Source organism: Budorcas taxicolor, chromosome 1, assembly GCF_023091745.1.
Source record: "Budorcas taxicolor isolate Tak-1 chromosome 1, Takin1.1, whole genome shotgun sequence".
Taxonomy (NCBI): domain Eukaryota; kingdom Metazoa; phylum Chordata; class Mammalia; order Artiodactyla; family Bovidae; genus Budorcas; species Budorcas taxicolor.
The window spans coordinates 11,270,229-11,289,106 of NC_068910.1; the positions used below are offsets into that span (position 1 = coordinate 11,270,229).

The window sequence follows — 18,878 nt, forward strand, 5'->3', positions numbered from 1 at the left end:
CGCTAACATAAACTATGTAGGTTCATTGATTGTGAAAAGCGTACCTCTGTTTTGGGGGATGCTGATATGCAGGAGGCTGTTCATGTGTGGGGAAAGGAGTTTGGGGGCAACCCTAGTTTCTGCTCAGTTTGGCTGTGAACCTAAAGCTCTTAAAAAAGAATCTAATTTATAAACAAGCAAATAAAGTAAAACTGACAAATTCAGAGACAGGTACCCTCCCCCCAAGGAGTATATGATCTAATGGACATAAAGGGCTTGGCCTGACCCCAGTGATTGCTCAACGTGAACTGACTCTCATGTTTTATTCTGAAGCCATCTCTGTTGCATGGTCCCCTCTCAGGTGCCACACTCATGGGAGGAAGCTGGTGGGAACAGGCCCTGCCCACCCTTTATCTCAGGATGCTGAGACACCAGAGGCTTTGTCACTAGCTCAGTCACATGGTTGAACTGGTGATGCTGCAGCCAGGCCTCAGGGGACAGTTACTAACCTCCGCTGGGGCTGACGTTCTGCACTCGGTCCATGCTCCTGCCAGGCACTGAGCACTACTTTGTGCGGTTCTTCAAAGTGTTCCCTCATCAGTCCTGTGAGGGTAGGCATCAGGCTCCATTTTGAGAGATGAGTAAGCTATGGCCCGGTCACACAGTGTGTGACTCAGTGTGCAAGACTGCTCAGCTCTGTGCACGAAGAGAACAAAGCTCCTCTCTGGAGAGGACGCACCGGAGGTGGGCCTTCAGCCAGCACACCAGGGACTTCCCGGCCCATGGCACTCAACCTTCCCCCTGCCGCCCAGTGGCCTAGTGAAGATGCCACCTCAGACAAAACAGCTTCTTCCCAGAGGGACTGAAGCCGCCCAGTGACCTCCACCAGGTGTTGGGACACCTGTCCTGGGGAGGCTTGAGAAGCATGCCAGCTCCCCGCCTTTGAGGGCCTGGGACTGAAGGTGCCAGAGCAAGAAACCTGACTCCCTCCAGCCTTTCACACCCATTGTAGGCGGCTCGTGCCTCCTTTTGTGCACCCTTGCCGGCTGCCTTCTCCAGGTGAAAGGGAGATGAGCAGGAGGAACTCTGCTGGAGAGCCAGACCTTCAATGTGGTAGCTCAGTGCAATCTGGGAAGGCTACCTACAGCTGGTGTGAGGACTAGGCTGCGAAGGAGGGAAGAGAAATTGATGAAGGGGACCACAGGAAGAAGCCCAACTCAGATTTCCTGGTCCACCTTAGAACTGCAGGTGCACCTCTCTCCTGCTGTTCACTCATTTGCTAAGTACATCATTGATTCATTGAGCATCATGTGCTGGGCGGGAAACGGGGTTCTGCCTGATGTTCACAGGCTCCCAGGAGAGACAGCCACACAAACAGCTGTACAGCATGACGAAGGCTGCAATTAATGTGTCCTGGGACCCCCAAAGGCTGCCTGAGGGGTCAGAGAATCCAGGACAGTTGGCATGTAGCTCTTGAAAGACCAAGTTTATGTTTGTGCTTAGTCTCTAAGTCACATCAGACGTTTTGCGACCCTTTGGACTGTAGCCCCACCAGGCTCAATAGGATTTTTTCCAAGTCCATAGGATTTTTCAGGCAAGAATACTGGAGTAGGTTGCCATTTCCTTCTCTAGGAGATCTTCCTGACCCACGGACCAAACATGCATCTCCTGTCTCTGCTGCATTGCAGGCAGATTCTTGACCCACTGAGCCATCGGGAAAACCCAAGTTTATGTTACTCAACTCCCCAATATGCTTACTAAGCAAATGAATCCTTTTTATAGGAAAAAGATGGTACTCTACTCTTAAACAATATTGAGTTCTCCAATGTGTTTGTAAGCTCCACATCCAACTATAGAACATTGTTTCTGGATCCTAGTGACTTAGCTTTTCTTTTTTCTGATAAAGTACACAGAACATGAAATTGACCATCTTAGCCATTTTAAGGGTACAGTTCAGTGGCATTAAATACATTCATCATGTGTAACCATCACCACCGTCTGTCTCCATAATCTTAAGTCTTTTCATCTTGTAAAACTGCAACTCCGTACACATTAAATAATGCTTCCCTGGTGGCTCAATTGAAAAAGAATCTCCCTGCCATGCAGGAGACCTGGGTTCAATCCCTGTGTCAGGAAGATCCCCTGGAGAAGGAGTTGACAACCCACTCCAGTACTCTTGCCTGGAGAATCCCATGGACAGAGGAGCCTGGCGGGGGGCGGGTCGCAAAGAGGCGGACACGACTGAGCAACTTTCACTTCACTTCACTTCATCCCATTCTCTACGCCCCCCCCCCCCCCAGCTCCTGGCAACCACTGTTCTACTTTCTGTTCTAAGAGTTTGGCTACTGCAGATGCTTCATGTAAGTGGAATCATACAGCGTTTGTCTTCCTGTGACTGGCTCATTTCATTAGTGTAATGTCCTCAAGGTTCATTCACGCCATAGCATATGTCAGAATTTCCTTTGTAAAGTTGAATATATTGCATTGTGTATTTATACCATATTTTTGTTTATCTATTTTACCTGTTGATGGACACTTGGTTTGCCCCCACATTTTAGCTATTGTGAGTAATGCTGCTATGAACATGGGCATGTAAATTTCTGCTTTCCATTCTTTTGCGTACATACTCAGCAGTGGAATTGCTGGATCATATGATAATTCCATTTAAAATTCTTTGAGCAACTGCCATATTGTTTTCCATAGCAGCCGTGCCATTTTACATTCCCACCAACAGCATTCAAGGGTTGAAATTTCTCCACATCCTTGCCAACGCATGTTATTCTTGTTTATTTCATTGCTACCACATAGAAACACACAGTTGTGTATTCAGTTTGTAATTTTCTGAATTCATTTATTACTTCTGACAGTTTCTTGTGTGGAATCTTTAGTGTTTTATACACATAAGGGCCTACCATCTGCAAACAGAGATGATTTTACTTCTTCCTTTCCAACTTGGATGCCTTTATTTCTTTTTCTTGCCTAATTGCTCTGGTTATCAATTTCAGTTCTGAAATGGCAAGAGCAGGCATCATTGCCCTTTTCCTGATGTTAGAAGGAAAGCCTTCAGATTTTCAGACATTGACGATTTTTGCTATGGGTTTCGCATTTATGGGTTTTTTTTTTTATTATTATTATGTTGGAGTAGTTTCGATCTGTTCCTAGTTTGCTGAGTGTTTTTATTTTTAATAATTTTATTTATTTGTTGGCTGTGCTGGGTCTTCGTCGCCGTGTAGGCTTTTCTCTAATTGCAGCGAGCAGGGGCTCCTCTCTCGTCGCAGGGCCCAGGCTTCTTACAGTGGTGGCTCCTCTTGTCGCTGAGCACAGACTCTAGGAGTGCAGCCTTCAGTAGCTGTCACTCTCGGGCTCCTTAGTTGTGGTTCCTGGGTTCTAGAGCACAGGCTCACTGGTTGTGGTGCACAGGCTCAGTTGCTCCTCGGCATGTGGGTCTTCCCAGATCAGGGATTGAACCCGTGTCTCCTGCATTGGATTCTTTACCACTGAGCCAACAGGGAAGCCCTGTTGTGCGTTTTAATCATGAAAAGGTGTTGAATTTCGTTGACTGCCCTTTCTGCAACAATTGAGATGATCATGTGTTTTCCCCCCTTCATTCCGTTCATGTGGTATGTTCCATCGACCCATTATAGAACGATGAAACACCTTGCATTTCAGAAAGAGATCACACTTGGTTGTGATATATAGTCCTCTTAATAGGGTGCTAAATTTAGTTTGCTAGTATTTTGTTGCAGATTTTTACATCAGTATTCATATGGGATACTGGTATGCAGTTTCCTTGTAGTGTCTGTATCTGGATTTGGTATCAGGGCCTCATAGAATGAGTTAGCAAGTGTTCTGCCTCTGCAATTTTCTGGAAAAGTTTAAGAAGGATTGGTTTTAGGTCTTTAAATGTTTGGTAGAATTCACAAGCGAAGCCATCAGGGCCAGGGCTTTTCTTTGTTGGAGACTTTTGATTCAATATCCTTACTATAGGTCTATTCAGATTTTCCATTTCTTCATTATTTCGTCTTGCTAGATTTTGTGTTTCTAAGGAACTCATCCATTGCATTTAGGTTATCCAAGTTGTTGGCATACAATTATTCATAGTCATTTACTCTTTTTTTTTTTTTTTTACTTTATTTTACTTTACAATACTGTATTGGTTTTGCCATACATTGACATGAATCCACCACGGGTGTACATGCGTTCCCAAACATGAACCCCCCTCCCACCTCCCTCCCCATAACATCTCTCTGGGTCATCCCCGTGCACCAGCCCCAAGCATGCTGTATCCTGCTTCAGACATAGACTGGCGATTCGATTCTTACATGAGAGTATACATGTTACAATGCCATTCTCCCAAATCATCCCACCCTCTCCCTCTCCCTCTGAGTCCAAAAGTCTGTTATACACATCTGTGTCTTTTTTGCTGTCTTGCATACAGGGTCGTCATTGCCATCTTTCTAAATTCCATATATATGTGTTAGTATACTGTATTGGTGTTTTTCTTTCTGGCTTACTTCGCTCTGTATAATCGGCTCCAGTTTCATCCATCTCATCAGAACTGATTCAAATGTATTCTTTTTAACAGCTGAGTAATACTCCATTGTGTATATGTACCACAGCTTTCTTATCCATTCATCTGCTGATGGACATCTAGGTTGTTTCCATGTCCTGGCTATTATAAACAGTGCTGCGATGAACATTGGGGTACATGTGTCTCTTTCAATTCTGGTTTCCTCGGTGTGTATGCCCAGCAGTGGGATTGCTGGGTCATAAGGTAGTTCTATTTGCAATTTTTTAAGGAATCTCCACACTGTTCTCCAAAGTCATAGTCATTTACTCTTAAAATCTTTTGTACTTCTGCGAAATTGGTAGTAATATTCCCAGTTTCATTTCTGATTTTAGTAATTAGAATCTTCTTTTTTTTCTGTGGTCAGTGTAGCTAAAGCTTTGTCAGTTTTATTGATCTCTCATAGAACCAACTTTCAGTTTCATTGACTTTCTCTGTTTTTCTGTTCTCTACTTATGTTCTAGGTCCTTAACTTGCTATGGGTCCTCTCCCCAGAAAACTGCCAACATACATCAAAGACTGCACGCACATTCAGCCTCCACAGACCCCTGGAACCCAAGGATCTCCATTTACAAATTTCGGTGCTGAAGGGCTTAAAATTCCATTGGTCCCTAGAAGATTAAACTGGGTGAAGGGGAAGGTGCAAGAAAAGTGAAGGGACCAACACTGACAAGCTGCCTCATCAGTGAGGGCCTCTTGCACTTTATTGTGGTTGGGTTGGTTCCTAAGTATCTGCATTTCTCAGAAACTCCTGAGTGAGGCCAGGCTGTTTGTTTTGGTCACGTTTGCCCCTCTTGAGCTCTGCTTCTCAGGTAAGTTCCCTTCAGCACAAAAGGCATTCTCGGGAAGGCAGGTGTCACCCTGCCTCCTCCCTTCTCTTAACCCCATTTTTGGTTGCCCAGCCCTGACAGTGTCATTTTCTAAACATCTCTGGCTCTGTTTGTCCCCTTTGTGCCCCCCACTTCAGTTTAGTTCACCAACATCCCATGCCTGGACCATTGTCCAAGGTCCCCTTACCCCCAGGTGTGATTCTCCACCACCACCTTTGATGCAATTTCAAAAAGACAAGTTGTTTTAAACTTCTACTGTGACTTACCAGAGCCCGTGTGACCCTAGCCCTGTTCATATCTCCACCCTTGTTTCTTTGCCTCTTACTCATGCAGGTTCCACCTCTTGGCCTTTACTTATCCTGTTTGCCCTACTCAGAATCCTCTTACCCATTTTTTCACCGAACTCCCACTCTTGCTCCTGACCAGGCTTGCCTGTTCCTTCCCTCCTTTCACTCCAATCTAGGCTGAGAGACTGACTGGCCAGTCCTCTCTGAATTAGAGCTGTTGTGATGATATCCAAAGCCTCTGATGCTCTTTTAAACAAAACAAGGACCTGATTATAAGAGAAGGGAGGGGAGTATTTTTTGGACTCCACAGGCTGGGACCCTGGTTCTTTCTTCCCTTTCTCCTTTGGGACTCTAAGCTCAGTGCCCTTTAACTGGTTACTTCTGCGTCTTTGAAACTTGACTCCAAATTTAGGGGTCACAAAATCCAATTGGTCTGTCTGTGATTAGGTATTCTCCCTGGGCCAATCAGCTACTGCTAGGGAACTGACAGACTGTGCGAACCTGCTCTATAAGCCTTAGTCCTGACTGGGTAGGCACTATTGGAAAGGAGAGTAAGAGCTAAGCAGACCCTAAAAGTGTCTCCTGCCACCCTTAGGGTATTGACCCTGTGTTTCCCTCTTGTTGTGTAACTGCCCTCTAATGGGCTGCCTCCCCCAGTGGACACAGTCTCTTAGGACAGATGCCAAGTTGCATGTCTATGGGGCCAAAACAGAATGTGCCCAATAAATATTTGTGGATTGGAGTGCCAAGAAAGCCCAAAGAAAGGACTGGCCCTCAGGTTCATGGAGGCATCACAGAAGAGATGACGTTTGGGGCCAGGCATGAAGTATGAGTGAGAGTAGAGGTTTAGCAAGAGGGAATGGCGGCCCTGAGGCCTGAATTGGTCCAGCCACACACTATTGAGCACCCAATGAATGAGCAATATATTGAGTGATGTTGTGGGAGTAGGGTTAGGCCTAGAAATAAGTGAAAAGTAGCTGAAGGAAAGATTAAAATTCTGAAGTGTTTGAACCAAATGTTTCCTCCTTTTGAGCTCCTGCTGAGAGTTGGTTCTCATAGGAGTTAAGACTATATTATAATTATGTTTGTGTGCCTGTATCCTCTAGCCTCAGGGCCTGTGTGCTTTTCATCTTTCTATAACAAATCTCCAGGGTTTTCCCCCCCCAAGGGTTTTTTTTTTTTAATGAAACTGAATACCCTCATGATAAATGGGGGCTGTGGAAAACTCTAATATTCTATTCAGTACGTGTTCACGTAGCCCAGTCGTGTGCTAGACTTTGAGGCTACTGAGATGGGCCAGTCTGTCCCATCTGCTAGAGTCAGACACAATCCCAGCAGGAATGAGGTTGGTCCTATAACCAAGATAATTACAAAAGTGCAGCTGAGTCTGGGGAATCCCAGCCAATCTCACCTCGAAGTGAGTAAGAGCTTAGAAGTCCTCTAGAAGGGGATGGTGGAATTGACTTAAAACAGCAAAGATGTTAGCCAGATTTTCTCTGAACTAAATAAACCTGAACATACATTTGGCACTTTCAAAGACTGTTTATAGCTCTCCTTCCATTTCTTTCTCACCATTGCAAGTATGTTATTCCCATTTTACAAACAAAGAGCCCATCCCAGGGAGGTGAAGCGATTCGTCCAAGGTCATACAGCATATAAGAGGAGCCGCCTCTGCCCGGCCACCACTGTCCCTGAGGAAAGATCCCTCACAGCCTGGAGGGAGTTTCAGCTCCTCCCAGACTCTCCCAAGTTCTTTCCAGACCTTGGAGTCTGTGAGTGGGGACCATTCTTCCTCCTTGACTCAGAAAAACGTGTACTGATCATCTGCTGTGTGGAAGGCATCCTCCTTGCCCCCTTGTTGTAACATGCTCTCAGAAAAGCACCAGCATAAGCCACCTACCTCTAGTGCATGATTCCATTCATAGGAGATATTCAGAATAGGCAAATTCATGGAGACAGAGAACAGACTGGTGGTTGCCAGGAGCTGAAGGAGGTGGGGGTGGTGCACAATGGTGCACCCCTGGAGTAGTAAATACTCTGCTCATTGTGTAGCGTGACAATGTATATATGTTCTTAGACTGGGTTCAGATTCGAACTCCATCAGTTACCGGCTGTGTTAACTCAACCTCTCTGAGCTTCCATTCCTTTTAAATTGAAGTAAAATTCCTGTAACATAAAATTAACCATTTTCAGTGAACAACTCAAAAATAATGTATGTGTATGTGTGTAACCAAGTCACTTTGCTGTACACAGAAATTAATACCACATTGTAAGTCAACTATACTTCAATAATACTTCGGCCATCTAATGCGAAGAGCCAACTCTTTGCATTGGAAAAGACCCTGATGCTGTGAAAGATTAACGGCAGAAGGAGAACGGGGTGACAGAGGATGAGATGGTTGGATGGCATCGCTGACTCAATGGACATGAGTTTGAGCAAACTCTGGGAGACAGTGAAGGACAGGGAAGCCTGGCGTCCTGCAGTTCATGGGGTCGCAAAGAGTCAGACATGACTTAGTGACTAACAGCAACAACACTTCAATAAATAAAATGAACAACTCAGTTGCATTTAGAATATTCACGTTATGAAATCACACATCTAATTTCAAAACATTTTAATTGCCCCCAAATGAAGCCTCATACCCATTAAGTACTTAGTCTCCATCGTCCCCCCTTCCTCACCACCTCCTTCAGCTCTTGGCAACCACCAATCTGTTTTCTGTCTCTGTGGATTTGCCTGTTCTGAATATTTCACATAAATGGAATCAAGCAGTATGTGACCTTTTGTGTCTGGCTTCTTTCACTTAGCATATTGTTTTCAATATGTTGCTATATGTTGTAGTTCAGTTGAGTCACTCTGAAGTATGTATCAGTATTTCATTCCTTGTTATGGGTAAAATACCATTTCACTCTGTAGATATAACACATTTTTTTAGTCCATTCATCTGTTGATGAACACTTTACCTTTTGACTATTGTGAATAAGGCTACAGTGAACATTGGCATACAAGTATCTATTTGAGTCCCTTTTTCAGTTATTTTGGGTATATACCTAGAAGTGAAATTACTGGCTCATATCATAATTCTATCTTTAACTTTTTGAGAAACCACTAGTTTTCCACTGTGACTGTGACATTTTATATTCTTATCAGCATTATGTGAGGGTTCCAATTTCCCTATATCTTTGCTAACACTTGTGATTTTCTGTGTTTTTTTTTACATTATTATTTTATAATAGCCATCCTAATGGGTATAAAGTGGTGTATCATTGTGGTGGTTTTGATTTGCATTTTCCAAATGATTAATTAAGCATCTTTTAAAATGTTTATAGACTATTTGTATATCTTCTTTGGAAAAATGTCTGTTCAATTCCTTTGCCTAGTTTTGAAGTGGCTTGCTTGGTTTATTTACTTAATATTTTTTTAATTGTAGCAATTCTTTATATGCATTCTAGACATCAATTCCTTATCAGATATATGATTTGCTAATCTTTTTTTCCATTCCATGGGTTGCCTTTTCACTTTGTTGAGAGTGGCTTTTGATGCACAATGGTTTCCATGAAGTCAAATTTGTCTGTTTTTTTTTTCTTCTGTTGTCTGTTCCTTTTTTGGTGTCACATTCAAGAAATCATTGCCAAACCCAATGTCCTGAAGTTTTTCTCATTTGTTTTCTTCTAACAGTTTAAAGGTTTTAGATTTTACATTAGGTCTTTGGTCCACTTTGAGTTATTTCTTGTATGTAGTGTAAGGTAAGGATGTATTTTCATTCTTTTGTGTGTGGATATCAATTTCCCAGAATCGTCTGTTGAAAAGACTGTCCTTTCCCCCACTGAATGATGTTGACATCCTTGTCAAAAATCATTTGATTATATATGTAAGGGTTTGTTTCTGAACTCGATTCTATTCTGTGACTGTCTATGTGCCAGTATGTCTTTATGCCAGTACCATGCTGTTTTAATTACTATAGCTTTATGTAGTAAGTTTTGAAATAAGGACATTTTGAAATCAGCTTTATTATTTTCAGGTTGATTTTGGCTATTTGGGGTCCCTTGAGACTGCATATGAACTTTGTGAATGGATTTTTCTATTTCTGCAAAGATGTTGAAAGTTGATAGGGTTTGCATTAAATCTGCATATTGCTTTGGATAGTATTGTCAATCCATGAGGGCCTCCCCAGTGGCTCAGTGGTACAGAATCCTCCTGCAAAGCAGGAGACTCGAGTTTGATCCCTGGGTCAGAAAGATCCCACTGGAGGAGGGCATGGCAACCCACTCCAGTATTCTTTCCTGGAGAATCCCATGGACAGAGGAGCCTGACAGGCTGCAGTTCATTGGGTTGTGAAGAGTCAGATATGACTGTTGCAACTGAGCGTTCATGCACGTGTGACAATCCACGAACACAGTGTCTTTCCACTTACTTATATCTTCTCTAGTTTTTTGGTATGTGTATACTAGTCTTTTCTCTCTTTGGTTAAGTTTATTACCAAGTACTTTATTCTTTTTGATGCTAGTGTAAGTAAAATTGTTTTCTTAATTTCCTCTTCATGTTGTTCAGTGTTAGTGTGTGAATACATAACTGACTTTTTTGTATGTGGGTTTTGTATCCTGCAGCTTTGTTGAATTCATTTATTAGTTATAACTCTTTGGGGTGTAATCTTTAGAGTTATATATATATAAGATCATGTCATTTGTGAACAGAAGTAATTTTACTTATTTTTCAGTTTGGATGTCTTTTATTTCTTTTTACTGGAGAGAATGGAATTATTCTCTGTAGAAGTTTTTAAAAGTATCTGTTTCTGTGACATCTGTCTATTGACTTGGCAAATGTACATGTTCCTTTACCACGTACTACAGCAATCTCTGCTGCTTCCCCAGAAGCCTATCAGCAATACCTTTCATATCTTCATGAAATGTGGGAGCAGAGCTACAGGCTACTTGTCCACTCTCCACGGCAGTCATCTGGAGGTTCTTACCCCACCCGATGCTACTCCTGAGCTCGGGTCCTTCTGCCTAGAATTGTCCTTTCTGGAGCCTTCACATGCTTCTCTGTATCATTCCTGACATTCAGATTTCAGCTCACAGATCGCCTCATCAGGGTGGTCTTACCCAACTCCTCCCTCTCCTGACACCCTCTCTCCCACGTAGGTCTCTGGTTTTATGTTCTTTTCAGCACTTATTAGAATTTTTTGAATCTATGTATTTGTTGACTGGCTGCTTTGGATCTCTGTTGCTGCACTGAGTGCAGGCTTTCTCCAGTTGTGGTGAGAGAGGGTTTCTCTTGCTATGAAGCACAGGCTGTAGGTGCAGGGACTAAATAGTTGCAGCATGCAGGCTCAGTAGCTGCAGTTCACGGACTTAGTGGCCCCGTGACATGTGGGATCTTCTTCCTGGAACAGGGGTTAAGCCTGTTTCCCCTGCACTGGCAGGTGGATTCTTAACCACTGGACCACCAGGAAAGCCCCAGCACTTATTAGAATTTTAAATTATTTTGTAATATTCGTCTCCCTGGTTTAGAAGGTAAGGTACGTTATGGCAGAGGCCTGTATTCTCTTATTCAGTGCTAGATTAGCATCTGAAATACAGTGTGGGGACAGACAACAAATGTCTGCACAGCCACATGGGACAGGTTTTTATTAGTTTCACTTTACATATCAGAATACGCCATGCTCAGCTTTGAGTATAGTTCTTCATTCACTTCAGTGCCTGTACTCAAATCCACCCCTTTCTTAAGTCCCAGCTTCAGTCTTTCCATCTTTGAAGTGGGGTGATACTTGTACACACCTCACAATGTCGATCTGAGGATCAAATGCATTAATAGCTGTAAAATGCTTACACTTAGGGTTTGCACATCTAATTGGTATTCCCCAGCATCCAGCACGGTGCTGGTACAAGGTAGGAACCCAGTAAATAATTGCTGAAAGGGGGAAATTATGGTGCAGCAGTTTTACCAAGTCTTCAATAAACATTGGAGTGGATTTTTTTTTCAAGCATCCTAGAGATTATAACGTAGTATAAGAGAAGCCAGGTATAAGGGAAAGGTTTTCTAAAAATCTCGGTAGGCTGGCTGTTGAAGAAAGAGAAACAACCATCACCTTGGAACCTGGTTCAGAATGATCATGTGTTTGGCATCCAGAAGTGGGAGTGGGTTGGAAATGTGGCTGGTGGGAAAAGGACTGAGCTGGCTTTCATGGAAAGAAGAGGTGAAGCAGGTAAAAGGAAGAGGGTGTTTCTCCAGGTGTGAATTCACAGTGATGAAGGCCTAGTTCTAGCTTTTTATTATAAGTCACTGTTAATCCCAGCAGGAAGATCCCAGATTTTTCAACCTAACTTGTAGGCAGAGCAATCAATAGGCAGCTGTGTGAATCCCACTCTAGAGATTCCTCCTTCCTCCCTAATATAGCCCATTTTCTTATAGGTGAACTGGGGGGCAGGCACACAGCATGCTCACCAAAGGTGGCTGTAAGGGTATAACATCATCCAACTTGTCAGGGAAGCTCCCAGAGGGCAAGGAAGCAGTGATGTCACAGAAGGGCAATGGGAATCTTTGGGGAGAGAACAAGAGGGGGTTCTATCACCAGGGGAGCCAGCCCTGACCCTTGTTGCTCAACCTCAGTGACAGAGGAGGCAAGTAAGTATGGGTGTCTTTTTTTTTTTGGCTGTGCTGGGTCTCAGTTGTGGCATCCAGGATCTTTAGTTTGATGCAAACTCCTAGCTGTGGCATGTGGGATCCAGTTCCCCAATCAAGGATCCAAGCCAGGTCCCCTGCATTGGGAGCATAGAGTCCCAGGCACTGCCCCACCAGGGAAGTCCCAGTTTGGGGGTGTTTGATGCTTGTATATTAGGTCTTTTGGGAGAAGGGAGGGAGATAATAAGACTTCTTTCTCAAGTTTCTGCCCCACTTCCCTGGTCCCTTTTTCCTCTGTTTGGTCATTTTTAGGGCTCTCACTCAAACCTACTTCAACACTTGAGACCAAATCTGCTTTATTTATCACACAGGGAGTCCAAGCTAAGAGGCCAACTGGGGAAAATGTGAGGCATGGATCAGGGAGGGGTTGGAGTGGTGATGTGACCTTGGGATTCAGAGAAGAGTGAACCAGCTTTTGAGACATCCTTTAGGATCATAGTATGAAGTCTCCTTACTTGAATAGGCGGAGAACTTCCAGAGGTTTTGCGAATGCTGCTCTCTGCTTAGAAGCCTGCTATTTTCAGGTGGTTACGAAAATGTCTTTAGGCAGATGAGCCCTTTCCTTCCAGAGGATAATCTAGATGGAAATCCACGTGTATATATGTATGACACAGTGACAAAATTTAATTTAGGTTCAGGTAACTGATATCAGATCCTTTCTGGAAAGTCTCTTCAGACAAGGGAGAAGGGTATCAAGGTAAAATTTCCTGAGTCTCAGAAACCAAGGGGTGAGGCAAGAATGGAAAATTTGAGGCCATGTGACAAGTATGATACTTTTGGAGCACCTTCTGCAGATCTAAATTCCCATCAGTAGTTTGGGAACATGAACTCCCAGGTTGGTAGGTGCCCAATATGCTACTAGAGATCAGGGGGGAAATAACTGCAGAAAGAATAAAGAGACAGAGCCAAAGCAAAAACCACACCCAGTTGTGGATGTGACTGGTGATGGAAGCAAGGGCCGATGCTGTAAAGAGCAATATTGCACAGGAACATGGAATGTTATGTCCACGAATCAAGGCATATTGGGAGTGGTCAAACAGGAGATGGCAAGAATGAATGTTGACATTTTAGGAATCAGCGAATTAAAATGGACTGGAATGGGTGAATTTAACTCAGATGACCATTATATCTACTACTGTGGGCAAGCATCCCTTAGAAGAAATGGAGTAGCCATCATAATCAATGAGAGTCTGAAATGCAGTACTTGGATGCAATCTCAAAAACAACAGAATGACCTCTGTTCATTTTCAAGGCAAACCATTCAATATCACGGTAATCCCAGTCTATGTCCCGACCAGTAATGCTGAAGAAACTGAAGTTGAATGGGTCTATGAAGACCTACAAGACCTTCTAGAACTAAAACCCCCAAAAGATGTCCTTTTCATTATAGGGGACGGGAATGCAAAAGTAGGAAGTCAAGAAACACCTGGAGTAACAAGCAAATTTGGCCTTGGAGAACAGAATGAAGCAGGACAAAGGCTAATAGAGATTTGCCAAGAGAAGGCACTGGTCATAGCAAACACCCTCTTCCAACAACACAAGAGAAGACTCTGCACATGGACATCACCAGACGGTCAACACCGAAATCAGATTGATTATATTCTTTGCAACCAAAGATGGAGAAGCTCTATACAGTCAGCAAAAACAAAACCAGGAGCTGACTGTGGCTCAGATCATGAACTCCTTATTGCCAAATTCAGACTTAAATTGAAGAACATAGGGATCATTCAGGTATGACCTAAATTAAATCCCTAACAATTATACAGTGGAAGTGAGAAATAGATTTAAGGGACTAGATCTGATAGAGTGCCTGAAGAACTATGGACAGAGATTCATGACATTGTACAGGAGACAGGGAGCAAGACCATCCCCAAGAAAAAGAAATGCAAAAAAGCAAAATGGTTGTCTGAGGAGGGCTTACAAATAGCTGTGAAAAGAAGAGATACAAAAAGCAAAGGAGAAAAGGAAAGATATATCCATTTGAATGCAGAGTTCCAAAGAATAGCAAGGAGGGATAAGACAGCCTTCCTCAGTGATCAGTGCAAAGAAATAAAAGGAAAGCAATAGAACAGAAAAGACTAGAGATCTCTTCAAGAAGATTAGAGATACCAAGGGAACATTTCATGCAAAGATGGGCTCAATAAAGGACAGAAATGGTATGGACCTAACAGAAGCAGAAGATATTAAGAAGAGGTGGCAAGAATACACAGAAGAACCGTACAAAAAACATCTGCACGACCCAGATAATCACAATGGTGTGATCACTCACCTAGAGCCAGACATCCTGGAATGTGAAGTCAAGTGGGCCTTAGGAAGCATCACTATGAACAAAGGTAGTGGAGGTGATGGAATTCCAGTTGAGCTATTTCAAATCCTGGAAGATGATGCTGTGAAAGTGCTGCACTCAATATGCCAGTAAATTTGGAAACTTCAGCAGTGGCCATAGGACTGGAAAAGGTCAGTTTTCATTCCAATCCCTAAGAAAGGCAATGCCAAAGAATGCTCAGAGTACCACACAATTGCACTCATCTCACACGCTAGTAAAGTAACGCTCAAAATTCTCCAAGCCAGGCTTCAAAAATACATGAACTGTGAAATTCCAGATGTTCAAGCTGGATTTAGAAAAGGCAGAGGAACCAGAGATCAAATTGCTAACATCCACTGGATCACTGAAAAAGCAAGGGAGTTCCAGAAAAACATCTATTTCTACTTTGTTGACTATGCCAAAGCCTATGACTGTGTGGATCACAATAAACTGTGGAAAATTCTGAAAGAGATGGGAATACCAGACCACCTGACCTGCCTCTTGAGGAATCTGTATGCAGGTCAGGAAGCAACATTTAGAACTGGACATGGAACAACAGACTGGTTCCAAATAGGAAAAGGAGTATGTCAAGGCTGTACATTGTCACCCTGCTTATTTAACTTATATGCAGGGTACATCATGAGAAATGCTGGGCTGGATGAAGCACAAACTGGAATCAAGATTGCTGGGAGAAATATCAATAACCTTAGATATGCAGATAGCACCACACTTATCACAAAAAGTGAAAGAACTGAAGAGCCTCTTGATGAAAGTGAAAGAGGAGAGTGAAAGAGTTGGTTTAAAGCTCAACATTCAGAAAACGAAGATCATGGCATCTGGTCCCATCACTTCATGGCAAATAGATGGGGAAACAGTGGAAATGGTGGCAGACTTTATTTTTGGGGCTCCAAAATCACTGCAGATGGTGACTGCAGCCATGAAATTAAATTAAGATGCTTACTCCTTGGAAGGAAAGTTATGACCAACCTAGATAGCATATTGAAAAGCAGAGATGTTACTTTGCCATCAAAGGTCCGTCTAGTCAAGGATTTGTTTTTTCTAGTAGTCATGTATGGATGTGAGAGTTGGACTATAAAGAAAGGTGAGCACCAAAGAATTGATGCTTTTTGAACTATGGTGTTGGAGAAGACTCTAGAGAGTCCCTTGGACTGCAAGGAGATCCAACCAGTCAATCCTAAAGAAAATCAGTCCTGAATATTCACTGGAAGGACTGATGTTGAGGCTGAAACTCCAATACTTTGTCCACCTGATGTGAAGAGCTGACTCATTGGAAAAGACCCTGATGCTGGGAAAGATTGAGGGCAGGAGGAGAAGGGGAAGACAGAGGATGAGATGGTTGGATGGCATCACTAACTCAATGGACATGAGTTTGAGTAAACTCCAGGAGTTGTTGATTGACAGGGAGGCCTGGCATGTTGCAGTCCATGGGGTCGCAAAGAGTCAGACAGGATTTAGCGACTAAACAACAGAGGTGTGAAGGCCTAGACGAAAAAGGAAGAGGGAAGGAGGATTGTTTTATTGTCTTGATTTTATGCGGAAAACAAAGCCCACTTTCTGAACTTTTTCATCATTTCGTCAATATTCATTTCTTGAAAGAGGGAGAAGGAAGGGAACCTGGGCCTGTTGTGTAGCTGACACAGTTCACTCTTCCCCTTAACTGGAGCCCAGATGGCAATAATTCCCAACCTGAGGGAAGAGAACCTGAGTCTTTCACTTCCCTCTCAGTATCAGTGATCAGGAAAGCCCTTTTTGTCCCTGCCTTTTTTCCAGCTTCAGTCAACAGGAAACCGGTCGGGAGGGGAAAAAACCTAGTTATATGGTGCACATCAATTTCAAGAGTCCTTGAAATCTGCGCCCAAGCTCTGTAGGAGGCGATAGCAGTAGTAACAATCATCATTGGCAGCGTCAGCAATGACCGAGACCCAATGTTGAGTCGCACATCTCCGCGCCAGGCACTTGCAACATTTCATATAGTCCTAACAAGCCTCCAAGGTTATCCCCAAGTGAGGAATGAGGAGGAACCGAGACGCACTTGAATCACTGACTTTCCAACTTGTCTCTCTGATGGCTAGCGGGGTGCAAACTCATTCTGTTGGACACACCACTAAAATCATTCTCAGGTTTCCGGCCTGGGATTTCTGTGCTTCATTCACTCCTGAAAAAGTTAGCATAAATGGCTCTGTAGAGGAAGGAGTCGCAATCCATCCGGCGTGGGGGAACAGCGGCTTCCGACAGGCCCTCAGCGGAACTTTCCTGTCCGCGGCGCGTGTTCCCGTCCGGGCGGCCGGGCGCGCGGGCCGGGAGGGGGAAGCTTTCTGGCGCGGACCGCCAGCGGAGGCTGAGAGCGCCGCCGCCGGAGAGGACCGACGCTTAGCCGGAGCCAGCCCGTGGCGCCCGGGCCTGGCCGGTTGCCTCCCTCCATCCCCGCTGCCACTGCCGCAGGCACTGCCAAGGCGGGCGCAGCGGAGCGCTCGGCCCCTCGGCCCTACCCGGCCCGGCGCGGCCACGAGCCGCGGCGCGGGAGGTGAGTGCGGTTGCCGGCCCCCGGGCTCCCTACTCGGGCCGCCGGGACCCGCAACAATGGGGGCCGAGTGGAGAGGCGGCCCGGGCCCCTGGCGCTCAGCGGCCTGAGGCAGCAAGCCGGTCCTAGTGGCCCAGGCCTTTGGGCCCTGGATCCCACCTGGGAAACTCCGGTGGCTGGAGGCTTGGCGGGGGTCTTGGCCTCCACCTGGGGCCTTACTGGCTTGGTATTTAGGACCTTTGTACCCGGGAAAGGGAGTCGTAGGGACACGGAGACTTAACTGTAGTGGCGTGCGCTCTTAGCGCCTGATGCAGAAGGCCTGGAGTCTGGCCATAGCGGGTGGGTAGCGGGGAGGGTGCGTTTGGAATTCTAGGGGGCCTCAGTGTGCCTGCCTGGTCCGTAAGGCGAATCGAGATGCGTCTCTCCTTGCCCTCCTCCCCACCCGCTCAGGTCTGTGAACTTGGCAGAACGGGATCTGGCTGAGGGGAAAAGGGTGTTGAGTATTTAGCTTCCCTGAGGTAACCGGTGATTAGTTCCTGGAAAGGCAAGGAGCTCAGCTGGGCACAGGGGAGTTGAGCGAAGAGATGGATTCTCCAGGGCCCAGCATCCCAAAGTTGAGTGATTCTCGGAAAGGGAACTTGTCACAAGAGTGTCACAGTAAGTCATGTTGGCTTCCTTGGCGTTAGGGTGAAGCCGGAGTTGTGAACTGGAGAGTATAGAGGAGGGTTGGTAGGCTGCTGAGGTTGGAGAATTGGCTTTTTGTGGGCCGTTGGTGGTGGCAGCCTGTGAGATAAACAAGGGACCTTTGCAGAGTGGGCTTCCTGATAGAGAATGACCTCTTTCTGCGGGGGAGGGGTGACTCAGATCTATTAGAATTCCTGCCACTTGCTAGTGGTTGTGGCTGAGTTATGTTGGAGGCTGGGCACTGAGGTAGATGGGGCTAGAAGGCGGCGTCTGGGGGCTAAATCGAGTTTGTTCCTGAATAGAAGTGTGGACCATTCCTTTTTACTGCGAGTCAGACTGGTAGCTGTCATTAACTGTGTTTTAAGTAAAAAATTTCTTTGTGGTATTTGGACCCAAAGCATTCCTCTGTTCATTTTTTTTTTTCCCTTGTTTTTGAATTGTGACTCATGCTTTCTTTTCAACACTATGGCTGTTGTTTATAATGATAGACAAAGTTAGCATAATATATGTAAATTTTAGGGTTTTTCACCTCACTTTTTCTAAATCTAAATTAATTTCAGGGCCTCTTTTCACTGACTTGTGTGTCATTGTTTAACGTGTGCAGCTCGAGAAAGGGATGTGCAAACTCTTTTACAGTTTGTCAAAAGTTCATTTTATCCCTAAATCCATGAAACTTCATATTCTCCTACTGCCACGAAGTCATTACATTAAATCTGCTAAATCTTAGTGACCGTCATTTCAACTCTCCCAGGACATTATCTTCACTAGAAGTGTTGTCTGTCTGGTCTGGACACTGTGTCTCATCTGTATCATTGAAAGGCAATATGCAAATTCCAAGTAGCTAAGGCCTGCATCTATTTTACGCACCAGAGTTCTCTATGGAATATTCTCAAAAGTTGGTGTGTTGTCTGTAGATGAGGTATCAAACCTCGTGTGGGGAAAAATAAGTGTCAGAGTCATTGTACTTTCAGAGTTTGTTTAGTGTTAGGAGTTCTATTGCCT

General features: G+C 44.4%; 1 protein-coding gene across 1 annotated transcript in view; it reads left to right on the forward strand.

Moving 5' to 3' along the window:
* The first annotated feature begins 17,118 nt into the window (after nt 1-17,118).
* Nucleotides 17,119-18,878, forward strand: part of RAD54L2 (RAD54 like 2) — an 86,672-nt gene continuing 84,912 nt past the window's right edge. The window contains exon 1 of the mRNA XM_052635531.1: nt 17,119-17,195. The gene's annotated coding sequence lies outside the window, so the exon portion shown is untranslated. The remainder of the gene's footprint in view (nt 17,196-18,878) is intronic.